Below are 21311 nucleotides of genomic sequence, written 5' to 3'. Positions count from 1 at the left end.
GAGAGAGATCACCCTGGCTGGGCCAGTTTCCTCCAAAGGATGAGGAATGTGGACAGCAGACAGAATGCCATGGCCCAAGCCATGAGATGTTTCTGTTGTTTATGAGTTAATCTGAACTGTTCACGAATGAAAATGTTGTTGGTCCTCTGAGCCTAGTTTTTCTTTCTCATCTCTTCTTTCCTTTTCAAGACAGCCAGCTTTCCAATGAAATTCACATCCTAGATAAGACCCTTGCTGCACAGGCAAGATAGCAGACATCAAGGCTCGCGGACGATGTAAGTTATGACCAAATCAAAACCACCTCTCTGTGTCCTGTCTGACAGAGATATGACATTTATATTAATATTTAGCTAAGTTTCCCAATTAGTGATTGATGAACTAAAGCTCAGCTTTGTAGTGAGGTGATGTAATTTTCCCTCTTTAAATGATATTTGCATTGTAAATCTTTTAGAGGGCAGGAATGCTACATTCTTGCAGTGTAATACTATCTCAAAGCTGGCCTATGGTGAGAGGAAGATATTTTTTTTTTTAAATAGAATCTGAGAAATAGTGCATTTCATATAAAAATAGTGCATTTCATATAACATTTTGAAACAGATTGAGTGGGAGACTGCCAGATAACTAGTTACTGCAGGAGTGGGAAGTGATTAACTTTGCAGGCCCTTTCAAGTCCCCAAGGCTCCTTGCGTTGAGGTGTGGTTATAACATGGTAAACAGAAACAGGGAGCCCTGAACTCTCAGGTCATAAATGCTTTGCAAATAATTAGATATTCTTTCTCTGTAGCGCCTTATCATTTCCTTAAATGGATTTCATTTATTTTTTTTCCTAAAATGAAGTATTTCTATTTAAAGGCAACTTCAAAACTCAAAGGTTTTCATTTTGGCCACCTTAAATCCATTTTAATGGGTCAGAATTCTAAGCAGAGAGTTAGTGTTAGGGAAAAAATTCCTTAAATTTCTTTAACAAGAGATGGACCCAGTTTTTACTTAACTCTGAAAAAAAAAGGCATTATCTATTTCCCTTGATTAAATTTTCCTTTAATTCAAGTCTTAAAAACAGCATTTATAATGCTGGGCTTGCAGACATTTTCTAGATTGTCTTAGTGCCATTTATATATATTATTTCACTGTTTGTGCAGCCACAGAAGTGATCTGTTTTTTCTTTGGGCTTTCTCCCTCCGTTAGCTTTAGCCAAAAATGGAGTGCTAATCCCACATTTTGGGCAGACATCTCGCCTGCTCCTAAAATCCTCAATTGCCAGCCAGTATTATCAGAGAGGTTTTAAAATGTGTCTCTACAGGCACAGGCTACAGAGTAGAAAATGGATCGTGAAAAATCCAGGAATATCAAGGACTGTTTTCCTTTCCATGTTTGAAAGTACATGTCTTTTAAGCAGAGATGAGGAAGGACCATTTTCTCAGCTATCTACCAGCATTTTGCCACATTATGCCTAAATCTTGGTGAACATTTGTCTGCTGCTCCCTGAAAGTAGTATCTTCAACAACAACAACAACAAAACACCACAATGTGTGTATTTTCAGCAAACTGTAGCTGCTCTACTTCATATTGCTTTGGGTTAAAATCATCCTCCCTGTACCACCCTCCTCCCCTTCCTCATTGAATTCACATATTTGGATTTTCAAATGTAACTGAGAATTTCTGCATAATCAAAAGTGAACCTCAAGTCTTACAGAAATAACCTAAGACCAACCAAATGATAACAAACAGAGGCTATTAATTCAAAACTCCCTGAAGCAGTCAGCTTCCACCATTTGTGTCTGACAACAACTCAAAGGCAGGCAAGGTAGTGGGAAAACTTTCTAGTGAAAAAAAGCAGAAGGTTGGGCTTCCTAGGTGGCGCAGTGGTTAAGAACCCGCCTGCCAGTACAGGGGACATAGGTTCGATCCCTGCTCCAGGAAGATCCCACATGCCACGGAGCAACTAAGTCCATGCGCCACAAAAAAAAAAAAAAAAAAAACCCAGAAGGTTTCAGGTATGCTCTGATTGGAGCTTGTTGGTATGCAAAGCTGGAGGACAGCTAACTAGAAGTGGGTATCTTATGTGGTTGATTGGAGAGCATATTTGACTTTCTTTGGTTGATCCTGAGATGTAAGGACGGGGTCGGGGAGGGAAAGCAAAGTTGACTGTCCTTGACCAAGTCCTACTATTCTGAACCAGTTGCTGCAGATGTTGTGGGTTGACTTCCTGGGCTTCTTATTTTGGTCAGAGTTTATGTCATATATGGTCTGGCCACTGTCCATCTGTGTAGTCAGTCTCTTAGTCTAGATAAAGGACTCACTGACATTGAAGCTGTAGCACTGTGCTGTTCAGTACAGTAGGCTCTAGTTTTGTATGGCTATTGAGTATTTGAAATGTAGATAATTTGAAATTAGATGTGCCGTAAATATACAATACACACTGAATTTCAGAGCCTCCTTATGAAAAAAAAAGAGAGAAATAACAATGATATTTTAATATTAAGCATGTGTTAAATGATAATATTGGGGGTATATTAGGTTGAATGAAATATATTACTAAGATTAATTTCACCTCTTTCTTTTTAGTTGTTTTTATAGTGCCCAGGAGAAAAGTTTTAAATTTCATATGTTGGTCACATTTCTGGCTCGCATCACATTCCTCTTGGACAGCACTGGAATAGGTTGACATATTAAAGTCTCAGGAGTGAGGGTGATGTTTTCCCTGAGAAATCCTTTACAAATGCTCACACGTTATACATTTTCCATAACCAGGGCGGAGCAGTTCATAGTGAGAAGGCCCTTTTTGGGCTCAGGAGCTAAGGAGAAAAGACTCACCTGTTCAAAATATTACTATTTAAAAATTGAATAGTATTGTCTTTACATATCTTTGGGGAGAGGCTGCATTTTGGTTTAGGAAATCCTTTTAAGGTACCTTTTGAGATCAGCGGCAATATCTTCCTATGTGAGGGATGTCTCTTATTAATCAGAAACGCTGAATGGAAACCAATCAGATAGAGAGTTCCTTTGGCTTCAGCTTTCTGCCTGTCTGAGTTAAAAGTGATGCTCGCTGGAAGAGGGAGGCACACTGAGATTCATGAAGATTCAGCTGTGAAGATACTATAAAAAGAGAAGAGAAGGAATGAGAGAGAAGCAACACCGGAATTGTCAGTGCTGAGCAGGGCTAAACTCAATTCCATTGCTAAACAAGAGAAAAAGATGGCGGCGAAGTAGAGGGACGTAGAAGGCATCCCTCTCCACAGATGCATTGGGAATGCACCAAAAGACGCAATAATTCCCACAGAGAACCAGCTGAACACCAGCAGACGAACTCGGACACCAGAAAGGACCGCAAGGAGCCCGACATAACTGGTAGGCAGGCATCTACGACGGCTCAAAGAGGGTGAAACGGAAGATGGGAGGCAGTGAGAAACACACGGCGGGTCTGCACCGCAGCTCAGCGTTCCCGGACCGAGACGTCGATTCACAGCGGAACAGAGGGTCCGGGAGCAGGAGCGTGGGAACCGGAGAGCTGGTTCAGGGTGAGAAACATTGTTGCCAGTAAGGTGACGGACGGAGTGGACAGGAGGGAAGGGGTCCGCGGCGAGGAGTGCCTGCCCCTGAGAGCTGCCGGGCCATGATGGCGGCTGGAAGCTGCAGGCTCACGGGCGAGGGGGCGAGGGGGGGCGGGGGAGAGGAGCCGCACGCATAGCCTCTCTCTCTCTTTTGGTACCTCTGCAAAAGGCAGTGGAGAGATGCCCTGTGGGCCACCTAAGGTGCTCAGGGATAACAAGTGCCCTCAGGCACTCGGGCAGGGCTGGATTAAAACCCCTTGGAACGCTGGCAGCAGGGAGGCTGCTGAGAAAGAAAAAAAAAAAAAAACCCGAGAGAGACCCAACTTGAGACTTTCTGTTTACACCGGAGCCACCAGCGTCCCTCTGCAATAGGCACCTCCAAGCCCGGCTGAAATAACAGTGCGCCACTGCTCACTCACTCCCAGGGAAAGGAGCCACTATTGTACCCTCTCCCTCCCCACACACCGATACTTACAGACGAAGAATAAAGGAAGCTCTGCTGGTCACAGAATAATGCAAAAAAACCCAAGGCGAGTAGAAGGACACTTACAGCTGAGACTCTAAGGAAACAGAAATATTAGTATCAATCCTATTGAACTAGTCCATTCTGGGATCAGTTCTGGATTTTTTTTTTCCTTTATTAATTATGATCTTAGTCCTAAGGGATCTACAAGTTTTATAACATAATTTTTAAATGCTATTTTTATTCTATTTTTATTTTTTTGCCTTTTTATTTACTTCTATTTCTAGCTAACTTTTTGGTAGTGCGGACAAAATGTCTCTTATACTTTCCTTTCATCCCTATCTTTTATACATTTCTATTACTTTCTTTTTATTTGCATATTTCCAATCACACTACGCTCTTCTGTTCCCCTTTCTTCCATCCATTCTTAGTTTATTTTATCTTAACATACTTATAAGCAACACTATCGATCTGCTCAGACTCCTTGCTCTATTCTCCAGATGACGCACTGCCTTGGTATTTAATATTAGGTTTTTGTCTTTATCTTAGTTCTTAGAACAACTGTCTAATTTCATTCTGAGAATCTCCATTCTGTCTGCTGGTACTCTAGCTCTTTTTTATATTTGATCCTAGCTTACAAAATCTCCCTGGATTAGTGTTTGTATGTGTAAGGTGTTATTTGTTTGTTCGTTTGCTTTTGCTTTTGTTTCTGATTTGCTCTGTTTCAGTTGTCAATTTCTGTTGGGTTTCTCTTTGAATATCTGATAGCATACTGGGGTTCTGTCAGGTCTTTCCAAAGCTTTATGTCTTAATGGATTCAGTAATTGTGTGTCTTATACATGTATGTGTTTCCTAGACTTAGTATTTCTTTAATGCAATACTTGGACATTAGTCTGAGGCTTGGACAGTCTTCTATAAACACCTCTGTCGCCAAGACAAGCAACCCCAAAAGTTTGGACAACCATGAGGAAACAAAGAAACACCATGCAGGCAAAGGAGCAGGAAAAAACCCCACAAGACCAAATAAATGAGGAGGAAATAGGAAAAATGCCTGAAAAAGAATTCAGAGTAATGGTAGTAAAAATGATACAAAATCTCGATAACAAAATAGAGAAAGTACAAGAAACAGTTCATAAAAACTCAGAAAAACAAACAGAAATGGATAACAAAATAACTGAAATTAAAAATATTCTAGAGGTTATAACCAGCAGAATGACTGAGGCAGAAGAATGAATAAGTGAGTTGGAATATAGAATGGGGGAAATAACTGCCACAGAGCAGGAAAAAGAAAAAAGAATAAAAAGAATAGAAGACAGTCTCAGAGACCTCAGTGATAACATTAAGCATACCAACATTTGAATTATAGGCATCCCAGAAGAAGAAGAAAACAAGAAGAAGAAAACAAGAAAGGGTCTGAGAAAATATTTGAAGAGGTTATAGTGGAAAACTTCCCCAACATGGGAAAGGAAATAATTCACCAAGTCCAAGAAGCACAGAGAGTCCCATACAGAATAAACCCAAGGAGAAATACACCAAGGCACATATTAATCAAACTAACGTCAATTAAACACAAAGAAAAAATATTAAAAGCAGCAAGAGAAAAGCAACAAATAACATATAAGGGAAAACCCATAAGGATAACAGCTGACCTTTCTACAGAAACTCTGCAGGCCAGAAGGGAATGGCAGGATATACTGAAAGTCCTGAAAGAGAGAAACCTACAGCCAAGAATACTCTACCCAGCAAGAATCTCATTCAGATTTGAGGGAGAAATCAAAAGCTTTCCAGACAAACAAAAGTTAAGAATTCAGCACCACCAAACCAGCCTTACAACAAGTGCTAAAGGAACTTCTCTAAGTAGGAAACACAAGAAAAGGAAAACACCTACAAATACAAACCCAAAACAATTCAGAAAATGGTCATTGGAACACATATGTCAATAATCACCTTAAATGTAAATGGATTAAATCCTCCTACTAAAAGGCACAGACTGGCTGAATGGATACAAAAACAAGACCCTTCTATATGCTGCCTACAAGAAACCCACTTCAGACCAAGGGACACATATAGACTGAAAGGAAAGGGATGGAAAAAGATATTCCATGCAAATGGAAGTCAAAAGAAAGCTGGAGTAGCAATACTCATATCAGACAAATTAGACTTGAAAGTAAAGACTATTACAAGAGACAAGGAAGGACACTGCATAATGATCAAGGGATCCATTCAAGAAGAACATATCACAGTGGTAAATATCTATGCCCCCAACTTAGGAGCACCTCAATACATAAGGCAAATGCTAACAGCTATAAAAGGGGACATCGACAGGAACACAGTAATAGTGGGAGACTTGAACACCCCACTTACATCAATGGACAGATCATCCAAGCAGAAAATAAATAGAGACACACAAGCTTTAAATGACACATTAGACCATCACAACTTCATTGATATTTATAGGACATTCCATCCAAAAATGACAGACTACACTTTCTTCTCAAGTGCACACAGAACATTTTCCAGGATAGATCACATCTTGGGTCACAAATCAAACCTCGGCAAATTCAAGAAAATTGAAATCATATCAAACATCTTCTCAGACCACAACGCCATGAGACTAGGTATCAATTACAAGAAAAAACTGCAAAAAATACAAACACATGGAGGCTAAACAATTCACTCTTAAACAACCAAGAAATCACTAAAGAAATCAAAGAGGAAATCAAAACATATCTAGAAACAAATGACAATGAAAACACAACAACCCAAAATCTATGGGACACAGCAAAAGCAGTTCTAAGAGGGAAGTTTATAGCAATACAGTCTTACCTTAAGAAGCAAGAAAAATATTGAATAAACAACCTAACCTTACACCTCAAACAACTAGAGAAAGAAGAACAAAGAAACCCCAAAGTGAGCAGAAGCAAAGAAATCATAAAGATCAGAGCTGAAATAAATGAAAAAGAAAGGAAGGAAGCAATAGCAAAAATTAATAAAACTAAAAGCTGGTTCTTTGAGAAGATTAACAAAATTGATAAACCATTAGCCACACTCATCAAGAAAAAAAGGGAGAAGATGCAAATCTACAGAATTAGAAATGAAAAAGGAGAAGTAACAACGGACACCTCAGAAATACAAAAGATCATGAGAGACTACTACAAGCAACTATATGCCAATCAATTGGATCACCTGGAAGAAATGGATACATTCTTAGAAAAATACAATCTTCCAAGACTGAACCAGGAAGAAATAGAATCCCTGAACAGACCAAACACAAGTACGGAAATTGAGGCAGTGATTAAAAATCTCCCAACACACAAAAGCCCAGGACCAGACGGATTCACGAGCGAATACTATCAAACATTTAGAGAAGAGCTAACACCTATCCTTCTCAAACTCTTCCAAAATATTGCAGAAGGCGGGACACTCCCAAACTCATTCTACGAGGCCACCATCACCCTGATACCAAAACCAGGCAAAGATGTCACAAAGAAAGAAAATTACAGACCAATATCACTGATGAATATAGATGCAAAAATCCTCAACAAAATACTAGCTAACAGAATCCAACAGCACATTAAAAAAATCATACACCATGATCAAGTGGGGTTTATCCCTGGGATGCAAGGATTCTTCAATATATGCAAATCAATTAACGTGATACATCATATCAACAAACTGAAGGATAAAAACCATATGATCATTTCAATAGATGCAGAAAAATCTTTTGACAAAGTTCAACATCCATTTATGATAAAAGCTCTCCAGAAAATGGGCATAGAAGGAAATTACCTCAACATAATAAAAGCCATATGTGAGAAACCAAAAGCCAACATCATTCTAAATAGGGAAAAACTGAAAGAATTCCCTCTAAGAACAGGAACAAGACAAGGGTGTCCACTCTCACCATTATTATTCAACATAGTTTTGGAAGTTTTAGCCACAGCAATCAGAGAAGAAAAAAAAATAAAAGGAATCCAAATTGGAAAAGAAGAAGTAAAACTGTCACTCTTTGCAGATGACATGATATTATATATAGAAAACCCGAAAGACTCTACCAGAAAACTGCTAGCACTAATTGATGAGTTGAGTAAAGTAGCAGGATACAAAATTAATGCACAGAAATCTCTTGCATTCCTATACACTAACAACGGAAGAGCAGAAAGAGAAATTAAGGAAACTCTCCCATTCACCATTGCAACAAAAAGAATCAAATACCTAGGAATAAACCTGCCTAAGGAGGCAAAAGATCTGTATGCAGAAAACTTTAGGACACTGATGAAAGAAATCAAAGACGACACAAACAGATGGAGGGACATACCATGTTCCTGGATTGGAAGAATCAACATCATGAAAATGACTGTACTACCCAAAGCAATTTACAGATTCAATGCAATCCAGATAAAATTACTTATGGCATTTTTCACAGAACTAGAGCAAGAAATCTTGCGATTTGTATGGAAACGCAAAAGACCCCGAATAGCCAAAGCAATCTTGAGAAGGAAAAATGGAGTTGGTGGAATCAGGCTTCCTGACTTCAAACTATACTACAAGGCCATAGTGATCAAGACAGTATGGTAGTGGCACAAAAACAGAAAGGAAGATCAATGGAATAGAATAGAGAACTCAGAAGTAAGCCCAAACACATATGGACACCTTATCTTTGACAAAGGAGGCACGAATATACAATGGAGAAAAGACAGCCTCTTCAATAAGTGGTGCTGGGAAAATTGGACAGCTACATGTAAAAGAATGAAATGAGAACACTTCCTAACACCATACACAAAAATAAACTCCAAAGGGATTAAAGACCTACATGTAAGGCCAGACACGATAAAACTCCTAGAGGAAAACATAGGCAGAACACTCTATGACATCCATCAAAGCAAGATCCTTTTGGACCCACCTCCTAGAATCATGGAAATAAAATCAAGAATAAACAAATAGGACCTCATGAAACTTAAAAGCTTTTGCACAACAAAAGACACCATAAACAAGACTAGAAGGCAACCCTCAGAATGGGAAAAAATAGTTGCCTACGAAACAACGGACAAAGGATTAACCTCCAAAATATACAAGCAGCTCATGCAGCTTCATACCAAAAAAGCAAATAACCCAATCCGCAAATGGGCGGAAGACCTAAATAGACATTTCTCCAAAGAAGACATCCAGATGGCCAACAAACACGTGAAAAGATGCTCAACATCACTCATCATCAGAGAAATGCAAGTCAAAGCCACAATGAGGTATCACCTCACACTGGTCAGAATGGCCATCATCACAAAATCTGGAAACAACAAATGTTGGAGAGGGCATGGAGAAAAGGGAGCTCTCCTGCATTGTTGGTGGGACTGTAAGTTGGTACAGCCACTATGGAAAACAATTTGGAGGTTCCTTAAAAAACTACAAATAGAACTACCATATGATCCAGTAATCCCACTCCTGGGCATATACCCAAAGAAAACCATAATCCCAAAAGAAACATGCACCATAATGTTTATTGCAGCACTATTTACAATAGCCAGGACATGGAAGCAACCTAATTGCCCATCAACAAATGAATGGATACAGAAGATGTGGCATATATATAAATGGAATATTACTCAGGTATAAAAAGGGATGAGATGGAGCTATATGTAATGAGATGGATAGACCTAGAGTCTGTCTTACAGAGTGAAGTAAGTCAGAAAGAGAAAGACAAATATTGTATGCTAACTCACATATACGGAATCTAAAAATGGTACTGATGCACTCAGTGACAAGACAAGAACAAGGACGCAGATGCAGAGAATGGACTGGAGAACTCGAGGTTTGGGGGGGCGGGGGGTGAAGGGAAAGCTGAGACGAAGTGAGACAGTAGCACAGATATATATATACTAACAACTGTAAAATAGATAGCCAGTGGGAAGTTGTTGTATAACAAAGGGAGTTCAACTTGAGGATGGAAGATGCCTTAGAGGACTGGGATGGGAAGGGTGGGGGGGACTTGAGGGAGGGTGGGTGAGAGTCGAGTGAGGGAGGGAATACGGGGATATGTGTATAAAAACAGATGATTGAACTTGGTGTATCCCCCCAAAAATCATTAAAAATAAATAAATAAATAAATAAAAGGTACCTTTTGATTATATAAATATTAAATAATAGAAGAAGGGGATTGAATGAGGAATCCCTAACTGGCATTAAAAACTGAAGAAATTGCTTTTCTGAATTGACGAGATTATTGTGGGGTTAAAATATTTCTCCTTTCTAGAGAAAGAAGTTAGCGGCCAAACATTAGAAGAGGAGCCTGGGATTTGGGAAAAAGATGGCTGAGCACAGTATCTGTATTTCTGAGGATGAGGGTGGCCTAGAAGTAGATTGTGGCTGTCATCTGAGAACTAAGGAGGAAGCTTGTTCTAGGAGACCTGTTATGGTGTTATTTGAGGGGTGGTAATGTCTAATTAACCAATTTTAAGCTCTTCTCCCTTTCTGTCTTAGAATTTCTTTCTTTCTTTCTTTCTTTTTTTATTCTCAAGTCTGTAACAAAGTCAGATGTTGGGGTTGGTTTGGCATTTCCTAAGGGAAAGGGAAGGAAGGACCGCATCCACATTTTCGGTGGGTGAAGCCCATGTATGAAATCCTCCACTTTCATCCTCCTCCTCTGTAGTGCTGTTTGTTTAGAAACAAGCATTTAAAAAAAAAAAAAAAGACATCCCATTTTAATACTACAAGACTATTACCTACTATTGTCTTCTGTGAATCTTTTTTCTATTGGTTCAAGAATGCAAAACTGTACCAAGTCTCAAAGCGTTCATACTGTTGAAAGGGTTGCTGTAGATTAAAAATAGCATAGCAGTTTATCTTGGGCTGCTGGGTATTGGTTTACTTTTCTCACAAAAACAGGCTTTAATTACAGAGCAAAGAATAAACTGGACTTGATTGCTCCTTGGAAAGACTGACATTTCAGTCTCTCCCACAAAATACTTATTGATGTTGATGTAAGAGAAAGAGAAGAGTCAGAATACAAAGGAGCTTTGTGTTGCCAGCAGTTGGGAAAGCATCTTTTGTCTTCCGAACTTAGCGGTTTTGATATGAAAGTCAGTGCAGGAGAATAAATATCAAACACAACATTGTCATTTTCACAATCTCTTTTGTGACTATGCTTTAGAAAACACCCACAGTAAGACAATTGAAGTGGATTTTTTTTTTTTTTTTGAGCTGCTGGAAGAGAAAGAAACAAAAACTGAAAAGATATTATTTACAATAATTATACTGCATTTTCTACACATGTTGAAAAGACAGATGATGATTGAACATTCAAAAGGGTGAAGAAAACCTCATTCAAAATAATTGGTGACACATAAACCCCTCCGTGAATGCAGTTTAGGTTTAATTAAAATGCATATGCAGTGATATATTTCAAAAGAAGAGAAAGTACTGGATATTCAGGACAAAAGGTGTCAGGGATTCTTTTCCCACCCCAGTGAGAGGCTTCATACCTTAGAGAAGTATTCCTTGCAAGTAGGTAAACATCTGCTGTTAACTAGATAAAGAAGGTAAACAGCAAAGGATAACATGTAAATAGAAAGAGACCCATCTGAAAACAATTAAGTGTACTGGTAAAGGGATAACATTAGGAGTGACCATCAGAGGGCCAGTGCAAATGGAGAGATTTTGATAAAGAAATACACTAGAAATGTTTTCTGATTTATATTACGAGTGCCAGCCTCTCAGGTTATTGACTTACTTTCTTACTTTCTTTCTGTATTGTCACAGCAAGTCCCAATAAGATGATAAGAGAGAGAGAGAGCATGTGCGAGATAGAAACAGAGACAGAATATTTTTCATTGATTTCAGAGCATACAAAAGCAAGAAATTTTATTTAAATACTATTTTCCAAAATGAAAGGAAAATTAAGTCAAACAGAATATTTAAGAAAATAAAAAAACAATGTGAAAAATTTCTAAAGTCCACACAATTTCTTAGCATTCCTCAAGAGAGTGTGATATTGGTAGGGAGAGAAGAGGACTCCAAAACAAGAATTCAATCACAGTCAACTTAAGTTAGCTCTTGGCACCCTTAAACCCTCATCATTCTCAAGTGTGCAGAAGGAATGCTTTAAATAACTCATGAAAATGGCAAAGTCGAATTTCAGATTTCAAAACATTTCAGTGAGAAGCAACCTGAAGGAACAGCATCAAAATCAACATTCTCTGGCAGTATTTCCCCCTGGATCTGTGGCAGTAGGGTAGGATACAACCCAAAGCAAACGGGGCACATGTACTCCTGCCTTTTAAAGACTGCACCAATTATTATTTCCTTTTTAAGTTGTGGTACTAAGTGTCCTTTTATGGACTGGTAAAACAAAATTCTGAAGATAAATAAAATTATTTTCATAGATAGTAGGGCAGTAGCAATGTTTACAAGATAATCCAGTGGTAAGACCCATTTTAATGACACATTTCTATAGGAAACTTGGTAATGCCAGAATTATGTTCAACTAATTATTAATCTATAAGACATTATAACATAGGGAGATCAACTCGATGATGGATGATGACCTAGAGGGCTGGGATAAGGAGGGTGGGAGGGAGTTGCGGGAGGGAGGGCATATGGGGATATATGTATAAATACAGCTGATTCACTTTGGTGTACAGCAAAAACTGGCACAAAAGTGTAAAGCAATTTATTCCAATAAAGAGCTTAAAAAAAGACATTATAGTTATTCAGCATGCACTTCAGAGATATTATTTAGTTATAGGTAGGTTAAAAACTGAAACAGATTGTTGAGATAACAGGTTCACTGCTTTAGGGTAAATTGAGAAAATGGCTATAAGCCAAAGTAGTATTGATTATCCAACTTTTGCTAGGTCAGCTGATCTCAGAAAGTGTGACTCCCAGATTCTGTCTGTCATTATGACAGAATTAAGTGGATGAACCTGAGCCTCTATTACAAGTGGGAAATCTCTGAGAGAAAGTCAGAACTAACTCATCTGGGAAGGTAAGTTGAATTCTCACTTTCTGGAATAGCGCCATGGGTCTGGATTCACAGATGCTGTGGTACTGTTATGATTACTCAACTCCCTAGGTTAGAGTGGCTCAACTTCTGCCACTGACATTTTAACCTGTGCCCCAACTGTTTATTTGTCATTTTGCCACCTGTGCACTCAGACCAAAATAGAGGGGCTGGCTAGAAGCCATAGTATTGATGGCTGAGGTCAAAAAAGTTATGAAATTCCATTGGGCTGCCAGTGGAAAGAGTTCCCATCTCTGAATTCATCTCAAGCCAATAACTGTCTTCTCAATGGAGAGTTTTAACTGTACCCTTAAAGTATACACTTTCCTACAATAGACCTATTTATGCTGCCACTGTCTTAACTGCCATCTCTTTTCAGCTGTAAGCAGCGTTGACCACCTGAGAAGATGCATTTGCTGTAATTCCTTGAACTTTGTGTATTTAAGCTTGTGACCTAATCAGTAGATACTTAGATGAGATACCTGATCAGATTAGAGCAAAACAGTTTCTCTCTGACTCAACACTATATAATTTGTGTCATTTTTTTATATATTTGATGAATGAAGACAAATATAAAGGGAGATAAGATTGGGGAAGGTTTATTTTGACTTGTGTATTGAATCTTATGTATGACGTTTTAGAATATATAAACCTCTAATAAGAAAAAGGATCTTGGAGTCTGATCAAACTATGAAAACATTTATGGTTTCTCATTATAAGACTTAACTAGCAAAGTTGGCTCAGTTGCAACACATGCAGTAGGAATAAGGTAAGTGAAATTCATCCTCTACACTATCTTAAGGGTGTATACCAAAATCCAGCAATAGAAAACTTCTTAGTAGTGATAAACATTGTAACTGCTCCCTGTTAAATTTACTCTTTTTCCCCAGAAAAAATAGAAACGTATTTTGTAAAAGAGACAATTTTATGATAGAGGTCTTTTATTACTTTGGGTAGTCTTCTGTTACTTACCTTACCTCATTGGACCTCAACTTCCAGATCTATAAAGCAAAAGAAATTGTCCAGTTGGTCTCTGAGTTTCTTTTTAGCATGGAGAGCCCTTGATTCCAAGACCTTCCGAATCTCCAATACAGTATCATACTGAAGAGAAAACAATAAGCACATTTAGGATATCAAAGTAATGCTTTATCTCCTTGTGGCTTGGCCATAGTCTCTGACAGTGGATACATGGCATTCTGTATTTGTATCATAGATAACTTCTAATTGCTACTTCCTGTGACAGAAAATGGAATTTCTTAAGGCTATCTTTGAATTCAATTATTTATCCTTGGCAAATAAAACAGAGCTTGGTATAGGTGCTTATTCTTTGTCATAAGTAGGCATCAAATCTGTCTTTTGGTAAAAAGTCAATGGTGTAGGAACTGGTTCTGCATCCGCAGGCTAAACTAAAAGATGATTTTGTTTCAGTGATACTTAGTATCCTAAATTAAAACTTAGATTACTCTGTATTTGGAATGCTTATCAATATACTAACTGCGTATAAAATCATGCTGAGAATGTGCAAAGATTTCAGCAGAGACTAATTTCTATTTCCCTGCATGATTTTTTCCTTTTTGTTGAAATTCTGTGAAGATTCTAAATTGTCTCTACCTCCTGTAGCACAGTTAGCATGTGCTCATGGGGTTAGAAGGGATACCCTCCCTAGTCCTCCCCTTCAAAGCTAATAAATATCAACACCAAAATGAAGTTAGCTAAGGTTTGAGTGGTAAAGGGACTGACTGGGATAATGAGTTTGTGTTTGTTGTAAGAAGCAAGTCTAGTATAATTCTCTGAATACTATACTGGCTAGAAAATAAGTAGCTAGCTTTCTGGAACTTGCAAGCAAGGCTGCTATAATGGGAAAGGGAATGAATAGATTTTTTTAATGATACTTTTAATGACCATTTCTGCACAGTTCCATAACCCCACATACCATGAACTTAAGCCAAGGAAGACTGATATTTCTACCTTAAGCAAGGGCTACGTATTGGCAAAACTCTTCTTGGAATCATGACATCTTTTTGCCCCTTTTGCAAAAGGAAAGAAAAAAGCAACCTACTAGCTGTACTCTAGGAGAGTAAATCATGATCCGATTACATAGTTTAGCTGGCAAATTAATTTGTGAATTTTCCAACATTTTTAAAAGTACGTGTGTTGAAGTGCTGAACTCCTGCCCCTGGTGAAGTGTTTAGGGCCCTTTTGAGACACACAGATACAGAGAGAAAATATGTAGAATAATGAGAAGCGTTTTCATGATATTTAATGATATTCGCTCTCAGAATTCTATTAATTTAAGAGAATGACTTGCAACTGTTACTGCATTAAGAAACTTGGCAAGCACTAGAGTGTAATTATTTCTGCTATAGTACAGACACACACAAAAGAAAGAAAACCATTCATAGAACGTGTGTATGTATTTATGGCTATTCTTATTTATGTTATTGTGGTTTATAGTTCCCAGAAATTTGCCTCCTTTCTTCCTCCACGATGGAGAAGGAGGTATACACACATGGCACTGCATTTCTGACAATTGGTATTCTCCTAAAGAGCTAGCCCTAAATAGGAGATGCTAATTCCTAGGAAAGCCATTAATGAATTCCTAGCATCTGCCTTATGGATATCCCAAAGATGTAGCTTTTCCTTGGCAGTATTCACCAGTGTTTGCTTGGTGGCTAAGCAGGACAGTTCTTCACTGTGTGAGACTGTCCTGAGCATTGCAGCTGCTTCCCATCTCTCACTCCAGACCTACTAAATGCTAAGAGTCACTGTGGCTCCATATCTAAATACTTTTTATAAATCTCCATTCGAAGATCACTGCAAATAGGTGAAACTTTAAGAATGACCCTCAGGTTGTCCTGGGGTGGTCTGGGGAAGGGCTGCTATACTAAGCTTTCTCTTTCTTAGTGGAAGCATAGTTAATTCACAGTATTGTGTGAGTTTCAGCATACTGTGTACAGCATAGTGATTCATTATTTTTGCAGATTATGTTCCATTGTAGGTTATTATAGGATAATAGGTACAATTCCCTGTGCTATACAGTATACCCTTGTTGTTTATCTATTTTATATACAGTAGTTTGTATCTGTTAATCCCATACCCCTAATTTGTCCCTCCCTCCTTCCCTCTCCCCTTTGGTAACCACAAGTTTGTTTTCTGTATCTGTGCATTTGTTTCTATTTTGCATATATATTAATTTGTATTATTTTTTAGATTGCACATATAAGTGATATCATATAGTCTTTCTTTGTCTAACTTAATTCTAAGTTATTAGAAATATTATTAAGAAATATTATTAAATATTACTAAGCATAATATTCTCTACGTACATCCACATCACTGCAAATGGCAATATTTCATTATTTTTATGGCTGAGTAATATTCCATTGCCTCTAATAATTATGTAGAATGGGGAAAACTCAGAATGCCTCCTCTCCCTAGGGCCTTATGCAATATGCCTTATTTTTTGTAAAGTAATTGCTCTTTGCCTGGTGGGTTGTGATTAAGTTAAAGAAAAGTAAAACAATAGTGCTATCTTTACTCACCCAGCTGGCTGAATCATCTTACCTTGCTACCTCCAAAGGACTTCTCTAGGAAGAGTAAGATTGAAGAGTTATTCCCAGAACATCTATTCATCAGGATACAGATATGTGTTGTCCTGAGGACAAAGAAAGTCTAATGTGATGACTCTACTTCACAAGGTGTTTTTGGAAACTGAGTTAGCAAGCCAGAAATTAAGGAGACAGGGATCAATTTAAGCTCAGTGTAGCTCAGCAAACTGAATTAACAACTAGCAAAAAGTTAGGGTTTCCAATAAAGTCTGGTATTTAGTTAATAATAATTTCAGTGTCAGTTTCTTACAGTGCAAGTGGTGTGTATAAATCAGTACATTGTTATTTCTGTGAGATACTGTTTCAGTTTGGTGTTCTACATGTATTTTTGGCAAATATATTAAGTTATATAAGGTGTTAACAATGGGGCAGATTGAATGAGGGTTAGACGAGGACTCTGTGTGCTATATTTGCCACCTCTCTACAAATCTAAATTTGATCCAAAAATAAGAGATTATTTTTTTAAAAAAATACTCTCTAAACTCATTCCTTTTCTCACAGTGCCCCATCCCTTCCTCTTCTCACTCTTTCCCCAATCCCCACCTGGCTCCTCAGTTTCCCCGTCTGTCTAGAATTCCAGCTCTACCTGTTTTCCATCTTGGATTGCTACAGAGGTCTCAAAACTCAAGCCTGATTACCTTCTGAGGGCCTGATTCTCCTGCATACTGCAGTTCTAGCCTTCTCCTCTTTCTCATTTGCTTGCCTTTTTGTATTCTCTCTTGTTTACTTTTTATAAATAAATTGTAAAGGTCTTTATAGTTTTCAAAGCAGCTTCCCATGTACTCTGTCATTTGATCCTCATAACATCTCAGTGAGTTAGTCATAATTATTAACAAATGAAAATGGAAATAATGTATGTCCAGAAAGGCTAAATGATGTAAGTGATTGGCCCAACATCATCCATAGCAGAGTTGGGACTTAAATTCAGAAATCTTGACTCCTTCAATTATATCACATTGCCTAAATATGTGAGACTAATGATTTTATTTCTGCTTCCACATTTTCCCACCACTTTTTGAAATTTGGGAGAATTCTGCAAGGAAAATAATGACTCAGATAATCTCACATTTTTTTGAAGGCAGACTGCCACATGCAGCACCTCAGTTGGATGTGTCTGGAGTCCTGAAAGTTTGACCACCCTACATTTCTCCAACAAGTAGATCTTGAGAGCTTGTTTAGAGGTTCTAGCAGCTCAGCTATTCATATACCCTTGACTGAAGCATGGTCCTCCTCCATCAGGGAAGGTCATTGTCTTCAGCTGAGCACACACCTTCAGGAGGAATACCCATGGAGTGGTGAGGGAGACAGAGGACACTCTCCTAGTCAGCCACATCAGCCCTGGGACTCAGTGGGGTGACTGATGTTGCAGCCAGATTACCCTCATAGCCAATAGTCTCTTGATACAATGCAGAACACAATGACAGGTAGACAGAAACCTTAACACAAATTACTAAAGTTAAACTCAATCCACCTGAATGCCAAAGTAAAGTCAGGTTCTCTCATTGCATGTAATATGCATAAAAGAATAGAGTTAGGAAGGTTGTTATCATTACTAGTTGACCACACACCTCACAGACGAGGAAACTTGTGGCAGAGAAAATGATATGAGTTCACTGAACTATTTTAAACTTTTCCTGGGCACACAAAAAAAACTAATTTGCCAGCCCCCCTTGAACACACTTGCTACTGAATTCTGTCCAGTGGGATGTAGGCAGAAAGGATGTACATCATTTCCAGGCCTGACCATGGAATGTCTTGCACAATCTTTTACTCTCTCTTTCTTGGAAGTGAATGAGACACCAGCTCTTACTGCATTAAACCTTTGGGATCATGGGGGTTAGCACAGCCTAGCTTATCTTAATAAAGCCTAGCTACTGAGTAGCTTGCTTAGGCTTACTCAGATAGTAAACTATTTGCTACTGCTGGTGATACTAGCCAGGTGTCCCCAGTTAAGTTGATCTCTATAAATATTTGTCTGTGTCAACATAAACCTAGCCCTAGAAAGATTCCTTTTTTTTTTAAATCTAATTGTGGATGAACTCATGCCATTCAAATTTTCAGGAATCCATTGTTACATATATATGTATGTCAATGCATAGGAAAAAGCCTATAAATAGTGATGGGGAAAGAAATGAGATAGAGATGAGAGAGGCAAAGAAAATAGAAATGCTTTAACATTACCAACTGTATCATTTAAATATTTTTAAAATAAAATGTGTTCATGTACTATAGTACTTTTAAAATTTACAAACAGAGAAATCAATCAGCTTCCAGGTCAGCAAACTGCTTATGCAACTGCTCTTCTCAGTCTTTCAATATCTATTGAAATTCTGTGTACCATTAAAGGCTCATTCAAATGCTTTCCCCTCTTTGGATGCTTTTCCTAATTCTTTCCAGAGGGAACGATATTTCCTTCCTCTGAACACCTAAAGAACTCAGTGGTTGCTTATTCACAGGGTGCCTTTGTCTTTGTCTTGTATTTTAGTTACATGGGCACAAATTCTATTTTATTTATTAGCTGAAACTTTTCTCAAAAGTAGGGATCATTCTGCTCTTCGTGTAACTTGTTGGAAAAGTTATATCAAGATAAAAATCAGTGGATTTGGAGAATGATAGAGTGAATAGCTTGGCAAATCCTCTCTCCATAAAGCAATGATAAGCTGGAAAAGAATGCTAAAAACAAGTATGTCAGGACTCTAGGCATATACCAGAATGAGAAGCGTTATTCAAGAAAAGCTACTGAACCCCAGGTAAGAATAGTGGAAGTCTGTGATATTATAACCTGGAGCTGTTTTATTCCCCAGCCACCACCACCATCTCTAGCTCTACAACCATGATAGTTTTACCAAGATTGACAAATCCATGAAAACCAGCAACCTGACTGCTAGAAAAGGATGACATCACTTGGACCTAGGTATGGCAAGCACCAAGCCCAAGAAACAGCCCAAGTGCCCATTAGATAAATAGACGGATATGAGGAGTATATCCATGTATGTAATGGAATACTTTCACCAATAAAATGGAATTATCTATTGACACATGTAGCAACATGGCTGGACCTCAAAATAATTATATTAAGTTAAAAAAGACAGGCCAAAAAAACCCACTCTGATTTCATTTACATAAAATTCTAGGAAATGCAAACTGGTCTGTCATGACAGAAAGCAGTTCAGCAGGGATGGGAGTGGAAAAAGGGAAGGGAGGGATTCCAAGGGGCATGAGGCAACTTTTGTTCACTATTTTGTGATGGTTTCACAGGTGTATATTTGCCAAAACTTAAGAAACTGTGCACTTGAAATATATGCGATTGTTGTATGTCAAGTATACCTTAGTAACAGATGTTTTAAAAATTGCCTTATACCCAAAATTATTGAGTCACATCGATCCTCCCCCAAATTTATGGCATGTATAGCCTGTAACTTCATTCACCTGTGATATGATGTTTTAAGCCTCCAAGGTTAGGTAAAATCTAGAAGAAACATGGATTTAGAGGAAATAGAATCACTGTACCTAAGAAACAGTGGCTCCGTGGTTTATCTGTAAAAATGGAGTGTTAGAACTAAAGCTGAAACATCTAGTCTAGCCTTTCATATTATACTTGAGGAAACTGCACACCTGTAGAGAGAGAAAGGGACCTGGCTAAGGTCAATTCGCAGCCAAGTGAGGACTTGAAGACATGCTTCTTTGCTGTAAGATAATAGAAAACACGGGAATTTAATGTTGACTTTATCATTTAGAAGAACCACACGACAAGAACGACAATAAAAATATCAATTCTTCCTCAACTCTGATTGGCTTTCAAAAAATGCAAGCCAAACCAAACCTGTATTTTAAGATGTTATCTTCCACTTAAACATTCTTTCCCCTTTTCATTCTGATTGTTTTCATATAGTTTAAATCTTTGCAGAAGGTTCTTTGAATCTCTGACAGTCAAAACCAGCTGTGTTTGCTAGTGAGGGTGGAGACAAAAACAATATTTACTCGCAAAACCCAAATCAGACTTGAGAGGGAAAAAAAAAATCAATTGGCAGCAATGGAAAGAAGAGTATTGGCTAATCTAGAACAGTTTTTAAACTCTAACACCCATCATCAAGTTGATCTCCCTGTTTTATGAAGCAGCTTCCTACTAGCTATCTGTTTTACATTTGGTAGTGTATATATGTCAGTGCTACTTTCTGACTTCATCCCAGCTTCCCCTTCACCCCCACCCCATGTCCTCAAGTCCATCCTCTACAACTGCATCTTTATTCTTGCCCTGTTGCTGGGTTCATCAGTGCCATTATTTTTTAGATTCCATATATATGAGTTAGTATATGGTATTTGTTTTTCTCTTTCTGGCTTACTTCGCTCTGTATGACAGTCTCTAGGTCCATCTACCTCACTACAAATAACTCAATTTCATTCTTTTTATGGCTGAGTAATAGGATGACTTAGAGGGGTGGGACAGGGAGGATGGGAGGGAGTCTCAGGAGGGAGGGAATATATGTATAAATACACCTGATTCACTTTGTTGTACAGCAAAAACTGGCACAACAGTGTGAAGCAATTATATTCCTTTTTTTTAATATAAACATTTATTTATTTATTTTATTGGCTGTGTTGGGTCTTTTTTGCCGTGCGCGGGCTTCCTTTTAGTTGCAGTGAGTGGGGGCTACTCTTCATTGTGGTGCACGGGCTCCTCATTGCCGTGGCTTCTC

Source organism: Hippopotamus amphibius, chromosome 2 (genome assembly GCF_030028045.1).
Source record: "Hippopotamus amphibius kiboko isolate mHipAmp2 chromosome 2, mHipAmp2.hap2, whole genome shotgun sequence".
Lineage (NCBI taxonomy): Eukaryota > Metazoa > Chordata > Mammalia > Artiodactyla > Hippopotamidae > Hippopotamus > Hippopotamus amphibius.
The sequence above is the reverse complement of the archived record's forward strand: the minus strand, read 5'-3'. Positions refer to the sequence as shown.